The sequence below is a fragment of the Anabrus simplex genome, chromosome 10 (genome assembly GCF_040414725.1).
Source record: "Anabrus simplex isolate iqAnaSimp1 chromosome 10, ASM4041472v1, whole genome shotgun sequence".
Lineage (NCBI taxonomy): Eukaryota > Metazoa > Arthropoda > Insecta > Orthoptera > Tettigoniidae > Anabrus > Anabrus simplex.
In genome coordinates this window covers 55,341,517-55,359,077 of record NC_090274.1, presented here as the reverse complement: position 1 = coordinate 55,359,077, position 17,561 = coordinate 55,341,517, and the positions used below count along the sequence as shown (strand labels likewise).

Sequence of the window (17,561 nt, the reverse complement as noted above, 5' to 3'; positions counted from 1 at the left end):
GCAGATTCTTACGTATCCACAGAACTGCGATATTCAATAAAATTGGGAACTAAATTTGAGCTACTCGGAATGGAATTTTTATGCAAATACAATAAAGATGTATTCCTTGCCTTTTTAGCTGCCAGCAAGGTAGAAAATATTACTCTGCGCATTTTCTCAACCAGTTCTACTTGTACCACTTTCGAATTCATACCTTATTTAAGCGTTAATACTATTTGTATGAGACTGTCTGGACGTTAGTAGCAGGACAATTATAAATCAAATTATAATTATTCAGTGGTGGCTGTTCTCAATCAGTCAAGGAGTAACCTAGGAGAATAGGTTGGAATAATAATAATAATAATAATAATAATAATAATAATAATAATAATAATAATAATAATAATAACAATAATAATGGAAGGCAATGAACTGGCTGATAAAATTGCAAAGGAGGCTGCAAAATTAAGTGAAATCTGTTTCGACAGAATACCCATCTATACATTTAAGAAAAAATCTCAGAGAAGAATCAATTCATGAACGGCAGCAAAAATGGGAACAAACTTCAAAAGGTACACTTACAAAGGAATTATTTCCAAGAGTTGCAGGCAGATTGAAATACAAAATCACCTTAACACCAAATATGACTACAATACTGACTGGACATGGAAATATTGCTACGTACTTATACAGACTTAAAATTATACGTAACTCCAAGTGTTCCTGTAACAGCAGCCCTTATATAATTTTCTGTGCAGTGAAGTGGAAAATATTAGGCAATTCTTGATAAATAGTGTTAATAAAGATTATAGTTGCCCAGTGCAGAAATCTATGCTATTGAAAAAGTATTTAAAGGAATATTTCCAAATTTGTTGGTACTCTGGACTTTCAAGCTCTAGGGGAAAAGGAAGACTGATATTGATTGATATTGATATGATTATCAGTCATTATCAGAAATTGAGTTATTCAAATGTAATTTATGTTTGTGCATTTGTAAGGAAATGTATTGTAAGTGCATGTAGTACTACTCATGTAGGGGAGCATGCAGAGAGCATGTACAGTAATAATAATAATAATAATAATAAGTGATGCAGGAATGGCGTAAAGAGAAATGAGTCCTCAAAATTCACCAACCAATCACTTTAGATAGAGAACTAGCGATAGATTGCCCTAGCATTTGCGGACGACATAGATAAACCTAGACATTTCAACAGTCCAAAATCAGATTAAACTCCTGAAGGGGATTGCGAAAGAAGTCGGCCTTCAGATGTCTTTTGAAAGGACAGAATACATGTCCCAAAACAAACAACCATCAAAATTCAGGGTGACAAAATATGGCAAAATTAAACGAGAATCACAATTTAAGTGTCCTGGTGAAACAATGCAAGAAAATGGACTCAAAACAAAAGCCAATGAAATGAGATGCAAAAAGATGGAAATTGCACATCGATTAACCCAAAATATCTATAACAAAAAAATGAATCCTCAAGCACACAAAACTAAGACATTACAATACAGTCTTTAAACCAGAATGTCTTTATGGATCAGAGACTCCAATTTTGAACAGGAAATCAGACATTGAAAGCATTGAAAAAATGAACGCAAAATGAGAAGAAAAATTCTAGGCTTAAAACTCACCGACGGACAATACCAACTTAGAGGTGGACAGGAAATCAAACAATACACAAATATTCACAGTGGCATTAGAAAACGCAGGCTAAGATTCTATGAACACATCAAAAGAATGCATCCAGACAGACTTACAAAAAAAAAAAAAAAGGCAAATTCTATGAAAACAGGAATAAAGTTAAAACAGACGCAATGGAATGGATTGGCGAAATCAAAATCGATTTGAAACAGGCAGGAATTACACTAGCAGATGTCCAAAAGAGGGTAATCTTCAGACTGAAAATTCACAAATGGCAAGTTGACCAAGAGGAAAGACCAAAGAAGAAGACTGGAACAACCTGGTCTGAAGACAGAAAGGAAAGCACAGTAAAAGAATGAAAGAAATATGGGCACAAAGGAATTTAAAACGCAAGGCGTTTTCTTTTTCAATCCACCAGCTACTCCTTACAGGATCAAGTTTTGTGACATGTTATTTAGATAAAAGAAAGGTGCTATTGGAGATAGAGAGGTAATAATTGACACACATGATCGCCATGATGTGGGGTTTTATTGACACCAAAGTAAAGTACAAAAAATTACCAACAGATGGCGCTTCATACGATACACAAGCAATAATTAGCACAACAATCGAGGTTTAGCAAAGACGATGTCATCCGTCATTCATCAACAACACCTGTAGTCCAGGGACAATGTTGTGAACAGCACTGTACAGCATATCCGTAGGTACGGTGAGAAATTGCCGTCGGATGTTGTCTTTTAGCACCCCTAATGAGTTAGATCGCGGTAGCTAGGGACCTCATGTAACCCCACAACAATCATCACACGGATTGAGGTCGGGAGACCGGGGAGGCCAAACATGCCATACCGCGATTGCAGGCGCATCTGACGCCCTCTCTCATGACAGCTCCCTTTATACCGTACATGGCATCAGTAATATGTTGCTGTCCAGCGCCACCTGTTGGCCTGTTTGTGCACTCGTTGTTAGTGTCAATAAAACCACATGTCATGTCAAGCATGTGTGGCCATTTGTACCTGGCGTGTTGCTGTCCATCGCCGTCTGGTGGTCATTTTGTGTTCTTTATTTCGATGTCAATAAAACCCCGTGTCATGTCAAGCATGTGTGGCCATTTGTACCTGACGTATTGCTGTCCATCGCCGTCTGTTGATAATTTGTGTTCTTTATTTCGATGTCAATAAAACCCCTTGTCATGTCAAGCATGTGTGGCCATTTGTATCTGACGTGTTGCTGTCCATCGCCGTCTGTTGGTCATTTTGTGTTCTTTATTCCGATGTCAGTAAAACCCCATGTCGTGTGAAGCATGTGTGGCCATTTACAACTGACGTGTTGCTGTCCATCGCCACCTGCTGATAATTTTGTGTTCTTTATTTCGATATCAATAAAACCCCATGTCATGTCAAGCATGTGTGGCCATTTGTACCTGACGTGTTGCTGTCCACCGCCGTCTGTTGGTCGTTTTGTGTTCTTTATTTCGATGTCAATAAAACTCCATGTCATGTCAAGCATGTGTAGTCATTTGCAATTGACGTGTTGCTATCCATCGCCATCTGTTGATAATTTTGTGTTCTTTATTTCGATGTCAATAAAACCCCATGTCATGTCAAGCATATGTGGCCATTTACAATTGAAGTGTTGCTGTCCAGTGCCATTTCTCCAAAATCGCCATTCTTGCCCATATAAACGAGCACTGTGATCAGATCAATTCTAAAGCTAGAGATCTTCTATCCGGAACGGCCAGAACGTACCAAAGATGAAAATGAACTCTCCAATTTCCCATAGAGTTTCTGAACAGCTTAGAATTAAGTGGCTTGCCTCCTGAAGCCCTCAAATATTAAAACCTGGAACAATTGTGATGTTATTAAGAAACTTAAATGCTTCACAGGGGCTTCTAAAAGGAACAGTAATAATTGTACGAAAAATGCATGACAATTGTTTGGATCTCGAAATCATTTAACACCATCGACACTACTCTTCCATTTCGTTTTAAAGAAACCACTTTGTTATTCATCTTGACTTTAATATGACGATTAAAAAAGCTCAAGGACAGACTTTAGACCGTGTTGGTGTATATATACTCCAGACTATATTTAGCCGTAGCAATGTCTCGAGTGCGACCCTTTGACAGTTTGAAAGTACGAATAGTGCCAGCGAGCCATCGGACAATAAATGTATGTTTAAGGAGGTGCTCTAACATCACTACATTTCAGTGACATTGGATGTAAATTTCTCTGCAGATAGGTCCTACGCACTTCAGTCTTCAAGTTAATTCCTGGAATCTGTATTTAGCGACTGTAAACTACATGTAGCAAATGCTGTTACTCAAAAGTTTTTAAATGCCAGATATAGATATATTTTACCGTAGTACTTCGTAGAATTTCGACGGGTTCAGCCTAGTAATTGATTTATTTTACATTACAAATTGTGTAATGAAACATTATAGAAGTATATGGTGTTTGATTCTATTCTCTAAGAATGTTTTTGTTTCTTTTTAAACAGTTTTAGCTAACAATACATTTTCTCTGGCGTTCCTTTTTAGTAAAAACCAAATAGGATATTGGTTAACCCACTCATATATGTACCAATAGTATTCAGATTTGAAACTTCAGTAATATTTTCTTCAACATGTTCATTGAACGTATCATATTACGTATTAAATTTCACTGGTTAGCATCAGTTTTCTTGAAAATGGAAATATAATATTCTACGTAAGACTTCATTGCACACTAAAATGATATGCACATTTGGTTAAGGTTATAACGTGAACTTTACTATCAGAATATTGAAGATATCTACAACCTTCGTTAGATCTATCAAGAATAATACATTTGGTTTATGTCTTCGGAGATCTCCGTATTCTTCATGACTCCTCAAGGTTTAGTCGAAGGTAGCAACAAGCATTCTTCCCCTATAAACTGACAGAGAGAGAAGCACACACAACCGCTCCCCCAGATAGCGTGTCGTCTACTGATGTCATTTCACGCTATCTCTCCACTGACAGTTCGGAACATACCACTTAGTCGAGCAGCTCGTCTCCTTTCCCCCAAGTCTTCTTAGTCTAAACAATGCAACATTTTTGTAACGCTACTCTTTTGTCGGAAATCACCCAGAACAAATCGAGCTGCTTTTCTTTGGATTTTTTCCAGTTCTTGAATCAAGTAATCCATACTCTAGTTGGGGTCTTACCAGAGACTTGTATGCCCTCTCCTTTACATCCTTACTACAACCCCTAAATACCCTCATAACCATTTGCAGAGATCTGTACCCTTCATTTACAATCGTATTTATGTGATTACCCCAATGAATATCTTTCCTTATATTAAGACCTAGGTACTTTGTTATATTGTTAGTGTAAAATGGCCCTCCATCGACTGTATCTAATATAAATCAATTAATTTAATTTAATTTTTATAAAAATGAAAATACGTTGCATCAAAATAGTAAATTATTCAAAAAGCCTATAATGGCAATAATTAAGACACGAGTATGTCTATGAAACGAGCGAAGCGAGTTTTATAATTTCCATACGACTGTCTTAATTACCATTATAGACGAGTGGCATGCGACTGCTTATGCTCGACGATAATTATAACTCTATTTTTTAAATATTCATTAATTTCTGTCGAGATGTCACTTGATAGTTGAGTTTACTGAACAGAGCGCAGAGCACATGCGCTGGGTTATTATTCTTTTTCCGCGAGTGGATCAGAGACCTTGACAATGTCGTATGTTTTCAAAGTTTTGATAGGAGGTTACCGTTATCATAACCTAGCTTTATTTCAAATACAAATTGCTTATTGTACTGTTGCTGAAGTGAATTTGTGGGAATGTGCCGTGTGGTTGTGGAATATTGGAAGTAGAAGGTGCATTGATGTTAATATGTGTGTCCGACATGTTTGATTTTGGAAACAAGCGCGAAGCTAGTGCGTTGAGTGCAGGTGCGATGCTATCCTTACCTATGTGGTCAAGCAGTCGTATCATAATGAAAATCTGATTTCTGATTGGTGGAGAACTAGTATCATAATGAAAATCTGATTTCTGATTGGTGGAGAACTAGTATCATAATGAAAATCTGATTTCTGATTGGTGGAGAACTAGTATCATAATGAAAATCTGATTTCTGATTGGTGGAGAACTAGTATCATAATGAAAATCTGATTTCTGATTGGTGGAGAACTAGTATCATAATGAAAATCTGATTTCTGATTGGTGGAGAACTAGTATCATAATGAAAATCTGATTTCTGATTGGTGGAGAACTTGCATCATAATGAAAATCTGATTTCTGATTGGTGGAGAACTAGTATCATAATGAAAATCTGATTTCTGATTGGTGGAGAACCAGTATCATAATGAAAATCTGAACGCTGATTGGTGGAGAACTTGCATCATAATGAAAATCTGAATTCTGATTGGTGGAGAACTAGTATCATAATGAAAATCTGAACGCTGATTGGTGGAGAACTTGCATCATAATGAAACTTGAACGATAATGAGCCTCTGGCATGTAATATTTGTATTTCGGCGTCGTCGAGCATAAAGTATTTTAAAGTACAAGTGGATAAAGAATTGTTCAGTACGAAGTAAAAATATGATACCTCTTCAGTCATGATCTATTGATCTATTTTTCTTTCAATATTCGAATATTATCGAAAAATATCAAAATTTATCGAATAAATATTGAATACGTCTATAAGGTAGGATTACTTTTATCGCGTACAGAAAAATGTATTAAGTGCTTTAAATAAATCTTTATATTGTTAAATGTTATTCTCAGATGGAACTTTTGTCTCCGATACTAAGACCACACTTTGAAGACCCAGTTCCCACTTCGTGTGAGAGTGCTCGATGGCTGTCCTCAATCTCTTCACGAACTGGCCATTTTCCCTGGAGTACGATATATCCATACGGGGTACAGTAACGCCTTGAATCTACGAGAATTGGAGCGCCATGAATCCTTGTTTGTGAGGGAAGCCTTTCCGTGTTGCCAGATCTTTACGCCTTCTAAATCCGTCTGTGTATTGCCCCATGAAGGTGAGGCTTTATATGCAAACTGAAAGCATCTCCCTTCTTTACTGAAGACCATTTCCCGCTCGAAGGGTGAGTAAACTTAACAGTTTCACCTAAAACATATTGGCTATGAAAAAAACGCACTTGTTGTGTCGTGAAGGCCTCCAGAAATTGGTTTTCAGCTTATCGTAGTAGTTTAAAAAACAAATCGGTAAAGGTTGCAAACTGTATTCCGTTCTCCGAGAATCGGTGCCTAAACCGTTTGAGTTGTGTATCACGAAATTGGATCACAATTTTAATGTTTAAAAAAACATTCCTTCGCAGACAAAGTATGGGTCCATATACTAAGAAAACCGTAAAATTAAGCAATTTTCTCAACTGTGCCGAAAGTTGAAGGTCTAAAAGGCCCGGAAAGGTTTCAAACTGTGAGTCTTGGATAGCTCTATCAAAGTTTTTAAAAAACTCGAAAATCATTTCCGGCCTAATTGCAGTTTTGGAAAAACAGCCTCTAATAACTTTTTTTTTACTTTTCTTTATATTCAAATCCTAACTAAATTAACTTATTTACACAGTTCTTCCTGTAACGTCTTCCTTGGTTCAATAGCCTCAGGCGCGTTTTGATTACTTGAAAATGTCCACACCGAAGGGCTTAAGTGAAACTTTGCATTGACTCACATTAGCGCTCGTAGTGGTAGAAAAAGAAAAGCAAACTTCTAATCCAATTGACCGGATAACGATGGTTAAGAAAAGGATTGTAATTTTTAGGAATAAATAAAGAACATATTCTCACAATTTATTATATTTTATTTACCTAAATTTCGTAGCTCATTTCCGTAGGATGTTTTCAACATTGAGTTGCTTGACTTTGGATTTTTAACAAACTTTGTAAAGAAATGAGAAATTTTGGGGGGTATTTTTGTTTCATTCCATAAATAGAATGTAAAAATTATTCACCAGCTTCTTAAGATCTTCGTACTGAAAGAATTTCATGTCCAGTGCAAGCTTCAGTCAATTGCCAAGTCTGAACGAGGGGATGATGTAATAGCCGCCTGACGCATATATAGAATTATGCATATAAATATGAACAAGGGGGTAAATTTAGTTTTGTAAGTAATAAAGAGGTAAAATCTTTTTCCCGCCAATTGTTAACAACAGTATGGATACCCATTGTTGAGATAGGTAATTGTAGTTAATGTTTGTGTTTGGAAGTTCGTACTAACCTGGCATGCGTTTATAGCTGTTTGAAACTGTATTCAGTGAGTATACTTAATCAGTCGTAACGGATATCACACTAGAGGTGTGCCAAACGGTTATTGTTGTGTAACTGCTACATCTGTCACTGCTACAATAAAGTAACTGTGAAAAGTAACAGTTAAAAATAACGTCCAAAGTTACTCACCTTTTATTGGTCACAGCCTGTTCACGGCTTCAAGCTTGTCTGTGTTGCGAAGTCCCGTTCATCCACTTGCACATGCGCGCACGCATCACTACATTGTTGAAAGTCGGTGCAGCAAAACACGTATTCCTATTTGCTATAAAGTTAACGAGAGGCAGACAAAGGATGAAATGAGAAGACAACATAGCGTCTTTTCTAAAATCTAGAGGAGTGAGTTTGACAATGCCCCGGTCAAGGATAGAAGACAAGAAAACATGATGATCTGTCTGCCAAACCTCGACACAAACCGATACAAGGAGACCGATTAAGTAAAATGAATTAATGTTATGTTATCTATAATATGTTATCTTTAATATCAATATGGAAAGTTATCATACTATTGTCGCGGCCACCAAATTAGGCGGGTGAGGAAAACTCCCTTATCGTCAGATATGGGAACGGCGAAGCGACAGATGGTCGAGAGTCGCTTAGCCCCGGGCACGGATTGGCAACGCTGATCGTGCAGTGCTGTCAAACTGAAGCCCATCCGCTCCAGGCCACCTTACCCGAGTCATTCCATGTCAAGCAGCTGTTGAGCTCGCATAGTAAGTGCAGTTAAAGATGGATAGTGAATGTGAATTGATTTGGGCTCAAGTCAAGAAAGAAGTGGCAGACAGGAACAAGACATTGAAAATAAAGGGCGTAGAAAAACTCGCGTCAGAAGCCATCGACCCTGTGACTGCTTCAGATTGGGAAAAGTGCATCAATCGCGCGGAAAATGTTCAAACAGACGATTGGGCCAAGGAAATAGTAAGGGACGAAAGAATGGAGCCATTCATCATTAGTGTAAAAGACGACTCGACAGATAGTGAGATGAGTGACGACAGTGACTAAGACTACCTTGAAGCCAAAAACCGATTCTTACATCGTTGTAAATTAATGTTAACCTATTCTTTAAAGTAGTTCTTTTTCCATATTACTCAGTACAATATACAGTATTCAAATATTTAAAGTTATAATGTAAAAAAAACTGATACGGATTAATATGTAATCCGAAAGTATTTACGGGGTCCTGCAGCCTGTGCTGGTGCGCGCCCCCGAACTGCCTCAGCTTGCGACATTTACATGATCGCTTTCCGAGCCATTTTCCGGGAAAATTACAAGACTGACAGAAATATGTTTCAGATAAAAAATATAAGTCAGGTGATTTTTTAAAACTTTTCCCGCAGACAAAATTTTATTGGCTGAAGAAATAAAAACTTGGCCGCTTACTGAAATTTTCAATACATGATTCTACGGATTTAAACTTACTTATTTTTCATAATTATTTGAAGTGGTTTATATGCAAAATAGTTATACCACTGAAATCAGCAATCTTTTCTGAAGCTTGTAGTATAATTTGTATCGAAACATTGTATGAAGTAACATCAGGAGCTTGAGAGAGAACAACTTGCCTCGCGCTCCGAAATGATGTGTTCAGTTAGACATTTCTTCGCCAGTTGCTACATAATCTTGGCAACAGCGTAATTTCTCTGACCCGCCTAATTTCGTGGCCGCGACAATAATTGATTTATGGTACAAGAAAAATTATTCGGGTGAAACGTATAATATTATAATGAAAGTAGCCCTGCGCGATGTCTAAGTCAACGATTACCCCTGAGCAGTTGAATATGTCGTAACAGTTTACACTTTATTTACAAAATGACAGCAGCCACTTCAACAAATACACTATAGAGTATATTATACACTATAGAACCGGTGTATTTTGCTTAAAGCGATCTCCTACGAAAGTGCTCTCACTTGGAAGACATGCGTACTATCTGAACTCTGAAGGTCACATTCTGTTTGTAAGCTGCTAATAGTGTCAGTTCCTACTTTCAAGTTACTGTTTTCACTACTACGTTATTCTGTTGTCGTTACCCGGTAACATGTTAATTTTTTCCTCGTTACATTTGTAACAGCGACAGTCATGTAACTGTGACAAAGTAACTGCTACGTTATTTTTTAACCATCTTTAAATCACGCCAAAGAAGAGAAATAATATCATAACCAGTGGCGTGCCATCGCTGGACTAGCAGCAGTAGGGTGTTGTATTACCTCAGTTGTATTCATATATAAAATTACTTCCACCAGAAATGTTAAATATGACGACTGTGTACCTCCATGCGACAGCTCTCTTCGCACCCCTTAGCACACGTGTAGATTTGGACTCTTCTACTCTGCCGCCCGCTTGTCTGAAGCGAAAGGGACTAGGTTTAGTTTCCTGATCCTCTCTGTTACAAGTTCCGTATGCACCGCCTTTCTGTCGGAATAATGTTTAGTAGCTTCGTGTTCATTAAGAGTAATTTTTTAGTGGTAAATAGAGCCCGGATTTTGATGCATTAATAGGTTAGAATGCAAACTTACTGAAGTGAGTAGCATGCATAGTCTACCTTCACAACGATCATGCTATGGGGTTTGCATAAGCATTAGGGGTACGGCCCATCAAAACCCCTATAATTTATGTTACTCGTATGTTATGGAAGAGCGGGTGGCCGACACTTCCTACCAACCAAATTAGTTTGCAATCTAACCTGTTTCTGCATAAAAATCCGGGCTTTAGTGATAAATATTTGTGGTGGATTATTAGCTAATTCCCGTTAGTGTTTTACTGCAGTGCAGCAACGACTTCAAGCAATGTTGTATGTTTCACGCTGTACGATGAACACGGAAAGGGAAACTTTACCAGGATCTAGTCCCTTGCTCCTACGTCATCGAAAACTGGGTGTGAGGGCTGCTGTACTCGGACACACACATCAGTCATGCTTGCCAACAGTAAAAATGTTGTATTTAGGATCATCTGTTAAATACTGCCTTCGGGGCATTGAATTTTTAGACTAAGCAAGAACCTATGTGAAAATATAAGGAAAGATCTTCATTGAGGTAACCACATAAATGGGATTGTAAATAAAGGGTACAGATCTCTGCACATTGTTGAGAGGGTGTTTAGGGGTTGTAGTAAGGATGTTAAGGAGAGGGCATATAAGTCTCTGGTAAGACCCCAACTAGAGTATTCTTCCAGTGTATGGGACCCTCACCAGGATTACTTGATTCAAGAACTGGAAAAAATTCTAAAGAAAAGCAGCTCGATTTGTTCTGGGTGATTTCCGACAAACGAGTAGCGTTACAAAACTGTTGCAAAGTTTGGGCTGGGAAGACTTGGGAGAAAGAAGACGAGATGCTCGACTAAGTGGTATGTTCCGATCTATCAGCGGAGAGATGGCTTGGAATAATATTAGTAGGCGAATAAGTTTGAGTGGCGTTTTTAAAGGTAGATAAGATCACAATATGAAGATAAAGCTGGAATTCAAGAGGAGAAATTGGAGCAAATGTCCGTTTATAGAAAGGGATGTTAGGGACTGTAATAACTTACCAAGGGAGATGTTCAATAAATTTCCAAATTCTTTGAATTCATTTAAGAAAATGTATTTGAAATCATTTAAGAAAAGGCTAGGAAAGCAATATATAGATAATCTGCCACATGGGTGACTGCCCTAAATGCAGACCAGGATTGATTGATTGATTGATTGATTGATTGATTGATTGATTGATTGATTGATTGATTGATTGATTGATTGATTGATTGATTGATTGATTGATTGATTGATTGATTGATTGATTGATTGATTGATTGGTTGATTGATTGATTGATTGATTGATTGATTGATTGATTGATTGATTGATTGATTGATTGATTGATTGATTGATTGATTGATTGATTGATTGATTGATTGATTGATTGATTGATTGATTGATTGATTGATTGATTGATTGATTGATTGATTGATTGATTGATTGATTGATTGATTGATTGATTGATTGATTGATTGATTGATTGATTGATTGATTGATTGATTGATTGATTGATTGATTGATTGATTGATTGATTGATTGATTGATTGATTGATTGATTGATTGATTGATTGATTGATTGATTGATTGATTGATTGATTGATTGATTGATTGATTGATTGATTGATTGATTGATTGATTGATTGATTGATTGATTGATTGATTGATTGATTGATTGATTGATTGATTGATTGATTGATTGATTGATTGATTGATTGATTGATTGATTGATTGATTGATTGATTGATTGATTGATTGATTGATTGATTGATTGATTGATTGATTGATTGATTGATTGATTGATTGATTGATTGATTGATTGATTGATTGATTGATTGATTGATTGACAGTACAAGGCAGACCCACTCCGAGCGTTGGTATACGTACCCAAATGAAGACGTATGTTCGTCATTTCAACATTGAATATTATGATTCTTCAAAATGGAATACTGCACGCCAATCTAAAAATAAATTAGTTTGGTGCCCTTGTGTTCTTTTCGAAGCAGATAGAGGTGGAATAATACTGCTTTCTGAGCCATCAGTAACTTTTAAAAAGCAAAGATCCGTCATGAAAAACCCAATCGCATTTATCTGCAATAACGAGATGGAAAACTTTCAGTAAATCAAGAACAGACTTTCAGTTAAGTGAACAACACAAAGTGGATGTTTCAAAGCATAATGTCGAAATTTACTCCAACAGGGAAATAATTAAACTGTTAGTTGATGTAACTTGCCTGTTACCGAAACAAGAGCTGCCTTTCAGAGTTCACGAGGGAGGAGGGGGTGGAGAACTGTGGCCGAGGTCCTGCAATTACTTGTAATATCGAAGCACGATATGAATTTTCACACACGTTTACAAAACGCAAAAGTATTTAAAGGCACGGCGAATCGAATCCAAAATCGAATCAAAAATGTCAGTGACGTACTCCTAATTCTAGACACAAGAAAGCAAGAAATTAAAGATGTACCTTTCGTTGCAATAATGCTTAATGAAATTACAGATGTTGTAAAATTAGCGCAGCGTTCCACTGTAATTCGTTATGTAAAGAAGGCAAAATTCAGGAAAGATGCGTTATGTTTCACTAAGGAAGAAAAAAAAGTTCGCTGTGCTACTGCATAAGCGAACAAGTCTTCAAAATCCTTTTCGAATTTCAGTGTGACAAGCTCGTAGCTCAAGGGGACGACGGGGTGGCAACATTTTTTGGCCACTTAAGTGGTCTGCAGGTACTTGTGAAGAAACGATATCCCTTATCGTATTTCGTACTTTGTTATGCACATGGGCTTAACTTCATCTTGTTTCAGTTAATTTCGTAAATGAATGAAAGATCTTAAGACTTTGAATAGGAAAAGAAACTAACAAGGGTCCTCTCAGTAGCTTCAAGCAAACAGGGAAGAGCCCAGCACCGAATCTCGCAGGTTCACCTTGGCGAGAAATGTGATTTTTCGGGAGGGTACAATTATCCCGGGATCCTGCGGCGAGGTTTAAGACTTTCTTGAATGGAGCCACACTCCGCTATGGGTGCCAGGCCCATAAAGACCGCTGCGGTCTCTTGAAGGATCTCTCTTTAGAGTCGATTGCTTGAGAGTGCAGCCCTAAGTGGCTAAATAGGACCTCGAGACCGATAGAGAACAAGTACCGTGAGGGAAAGTTGAAAATAACTTTGAAGAGAGAGTTCAAGAGTACGTGAAACCGTCCGGGGGGTAAACGTATTTGTCCATCATTTTTTCTCTTTCCTAAAAGAGGATTCATCCATGTCGGCTGGTCCCCTCCGAAAAATATCACTGCACGCCACTGATCGTAATCCTCCACAAATTTAGTGCTCTGACTCCGAGACAAATATCAGCTGAATGTAATGTAAGTTTGGGTGCTGTTTGTAATACAATTAGGATGGAAAATGAGACTGGGTCCATTTCACATCAAAGGAAAGAGCAATGTGGCCTAAAACGGGCTATCTCATGAGAACAAGCAAAATTAATTCTGAAACGAATAGTTTCGATTTACAAAAACGTCTGGAGCGTGCAGGAGTAAAAAATTGATGCTTCAACAGTGCGTTGGTAGCCTTTAAAAGCTGGAAGGAAAGATCGAAGACCTATCAGAAAACAGCTATTAACGTGTCCAATGAAGAAAGAGATAGGAATGGGCTAGAAAATATTAGAAACTAGCTGAAGTACCCGTGCTTCGCTACGGAATTCTACATTGTATACAGAATTCTAGGTCAGGTAGTGTACACCTTGTGAGCAAGATTGTATTATATTGCATAGCTCCTAACGTTACCCTAGAAACGCGACGGAGAAGTCACCAAACGTCTTTTCTCATTTGAAGACTGGGTTAGGGAATTTTCATTGTAATGGTAGGCCTGCTTGCCTATCATCAGTCACAATCATGTTGGGAAGTTTTCATTATAATGGCAGACACTCACTCTCCGCTTTTTTAACATCCTCAGAAAGACTGTCATCGTGGTTTTCCCAAGTGAAATGAACATAGGTCATTACAAAGACGTCGGTAGAAATGGCACGATTTAAAGCAATATGAAATACTCGATCAAATGAAAAACCACGCATTTTCTCATTTTTAACGAAGAGTACTAACATTCCAAAGTTCCAGAGCTGGAAAGACCAAATTTCAGACAGCCGTGATCCTTGAAAACTCTTTGTCTTTCCTCGGCGGGGGGTTGGGGGTCGAATACTGGAGAGTCCCAGTGCAAATCTATATCCATTCACTAATCTGTTTCCTAGGAATACCCGATGAGTCGGGAAAATTTCATTTCACTACACTGGCGGCGGAAGAATCTGACTTGGAGGCAAATTTTCCCTCCAAGCCAGAAGAGAAAACCCCTCTTCACTGCTAATTTGGAATAAAATGAATGTAGAATTTAATAAAGGTGGAGAGGAAGAAGCTTTTCTTAAGAAACGGCTCTTTTCCGGTTTGAATTTTGAATTATTTAGTGAATTGGGGTGCTATAATTTGGAATAGGCGTAAATTGTAATTCTAGACCAGGTCATACTACTATTACTAAATGAGCCTCTGACAAATGTGCACACTGCTCATTCAAAACACCGCGTCAGAGTAGGGATCGAATAGCTGGAATACTATGATGAACCAGTGTGTTACGTACCAGCAGTATCAGACAATGTATGAACCAGAGGAATGGCATGCTAAAGAAGAAAGTTTCATAACTCCCTAGCTATTTCCCGCCAATATTCAGTCAGGCTGTTATACTCGGTGCGCAACAATAATCCCATCAATCGGAGTTGAGTGGCAGCGTAACAAACAAAGAACATCACAACAAACAATGGTCAATGTAATGTTATTGTTGATCAATGTTACGCGCTTTCGATATTGTAGGCCTTCACATTTAGTTTCCTTCCGACTCTGTAATACTACGGTACTCTTATCATAGTCAGTACAGTAAAACTGAATAAAACATAAATGATCGGAAGTTGTATTCTCTATAACTTTTGTTATGTAGTACTTTTCTATAGGACCAATAACAGAGGTAGGTTATTTAAAAATTAAATTTGAGGTGCTACCCCTAAACTGTAATTTAATCCAGGGTCAGTAAAATTGTTTATAGCTTAGGCTATAGTTTCTTCTTCCTCGACTCTATATATCGATTTTGATTAAATTCTGTTCATCCATTTTCTCGTGGCTCGGCGTTGATGTAGACTTAGCAACAAAAATCGAAATTCATGAATATCTCGGTTATCGCAGCCGGTGCGGTAAAAATGTATAAGACAAATGATCGGAAATTTAATTCTATGTAACTTTAGTTATGTAATATTTATCGATAAGGCCACTAATAATATAAATATTTGAGAATTGAATTTTAGGCCTTCCCCTAAACTACCATTTCACTCTGCGTGAATAAAATAATTTATAGCCTAGATTGTAGTGGTTCATCCCCCGACTTTACATACCGATTTTCATGAAGTTCTCTTCAGCCGTTTTCTCGTGATGCGTGTACATACAGACAGACAGACAGACAGACAGACAGACAGACAGACAGACAGACAGACAGAAGACAGACAGAAATTACGGAAAAGTAAAAAATGCATTTCCTTGTTACTGTGGACATGACTGATACAGAAATACCACTTTTTTCAAATTCTGAGCAATGTACAGACAAAACTCTTATATTATATATATAGATGGACACAAAAAGAGTGGAGAAGTGATGAAAGGCATTTTGAAGTGCAAGGTTATAACATCTCACATGTAAGGATAAGCAGTAGTGAGGAAGTCTCGCCGAAATACATCAGACAGGCAGTAACGTTTTCAAAAAGGAGATATTTTGGGGCTGTTTAACATTCACGGGCCCGATATGTTTGGTTCCTGTTGATGGAATAATGAACAGTGACAAGTACATTGGTTCCTGTTGATGTAATAATGAACAGTGACAAGTACATTGGTTCCTGTTGATGGAATAATGAACAGTGACAAGTACATTGGTTCCTGTAGTTGGAGTAATGAACAGTGACAAGTACATTGGTTCCTGTTGATGGAGTAATGCACAGTGACAAGTACATTGGTTCCTGTTGATGGAATAATGCACAGTGACAAGTACATTGGTTCCTGTTGATGAAATAATGAACAGTGACAAGTGCATTGGTTCCTGTTGATGGAATAATGAACAGTGACAAGTACACTGGTTCCTGTTGATTGAATAATGAACAGTGACAAGTAAATTGGATCCTGTTGAAGGAATAATGAACAGTGACAAGTAAATTGGTCCCTGTTGATGGAATAATGAACAGTGACAAGTACATTGGTTCCTGTTGATGGAATAATGAACAGTGACATGTGCATTGGTTCCTGTTGATGGAATAATGAATAGCGACAAGTACAACCCAATTTTAGAGAGAAAAGCTGCCCAAAGCTGCCCCAGAAAGACTTCATGATGAAAAATGGTTTCCTGTGTTTGGACTGGCCTCGAAATTCACCGGACATTAACCTTATAGAAAATCTTTGGGCCATTATCAAGAAACGGATGAGGAAAATGGACTGCACTACCAGAAAAAAGACATTTTGTGCTGTAGTGTGTGGCTTCTTGACCAATAAATAAGGGAAATATGTAAGAAACTCATTGACTGTATGCTGAAACAAGTGTAAGTGTTAATTAAAGCCAAGGATGGATATATTACATTCTAAAATATTGTTTTATATTGCTTCATGATTTGGAAAATAATTTCAAAAAATAAAAGTGTATCTCTGTTCACATTAATATGCACAATATGCCAAGTGGTCACAAGGTCTCAGCTAATCTGCGATAAGCTTCCGTACAGCGTACAGCGTGACTGCTTCTTATTCAGCAGTAATTGATCGTTTTAGTGCGTTTCATGGCTTCCGAATGAAGTGTTGGGCAGTGCATCTTCAAGCACTGTACATTTTCAAATGCAATTCGAACCTAATTCTGAATAGCTATGAGGCTGAGTTACAGAAAGTGAACCGAAATATCATCATCACGCGCTAGAACGCTTATCGACAGAATGAGGTAGAGCCTTTTCAAATCTTACTGTAATGGGATTTATTTATTTATTTATTTATTTATTTATTTATTTATTTATTTATTTATTTATTTATTTATTTATTTATTTATTTATTTATTTATTTATTTATTTATTTATTTATTTATTTATTTATTTATTTATTTATTTATTTGAT

At 37.3% G+C, this 17,561-nt stretch overlaps 1 protein-coding gene across 1 annotated transcript in view; it reads left to right on the top strand.

The window, feature by feature from the left end:
* The window catches only part of LOC136882144 (uncharacterized), a 504,614-nt gene that overhangs the window by 463,539 nt on the left and 23,514 nt on the right, over positions 1 to 17,561 (top strand). The gene's annotated exons all lie outside the window — the stretch shown is intronic.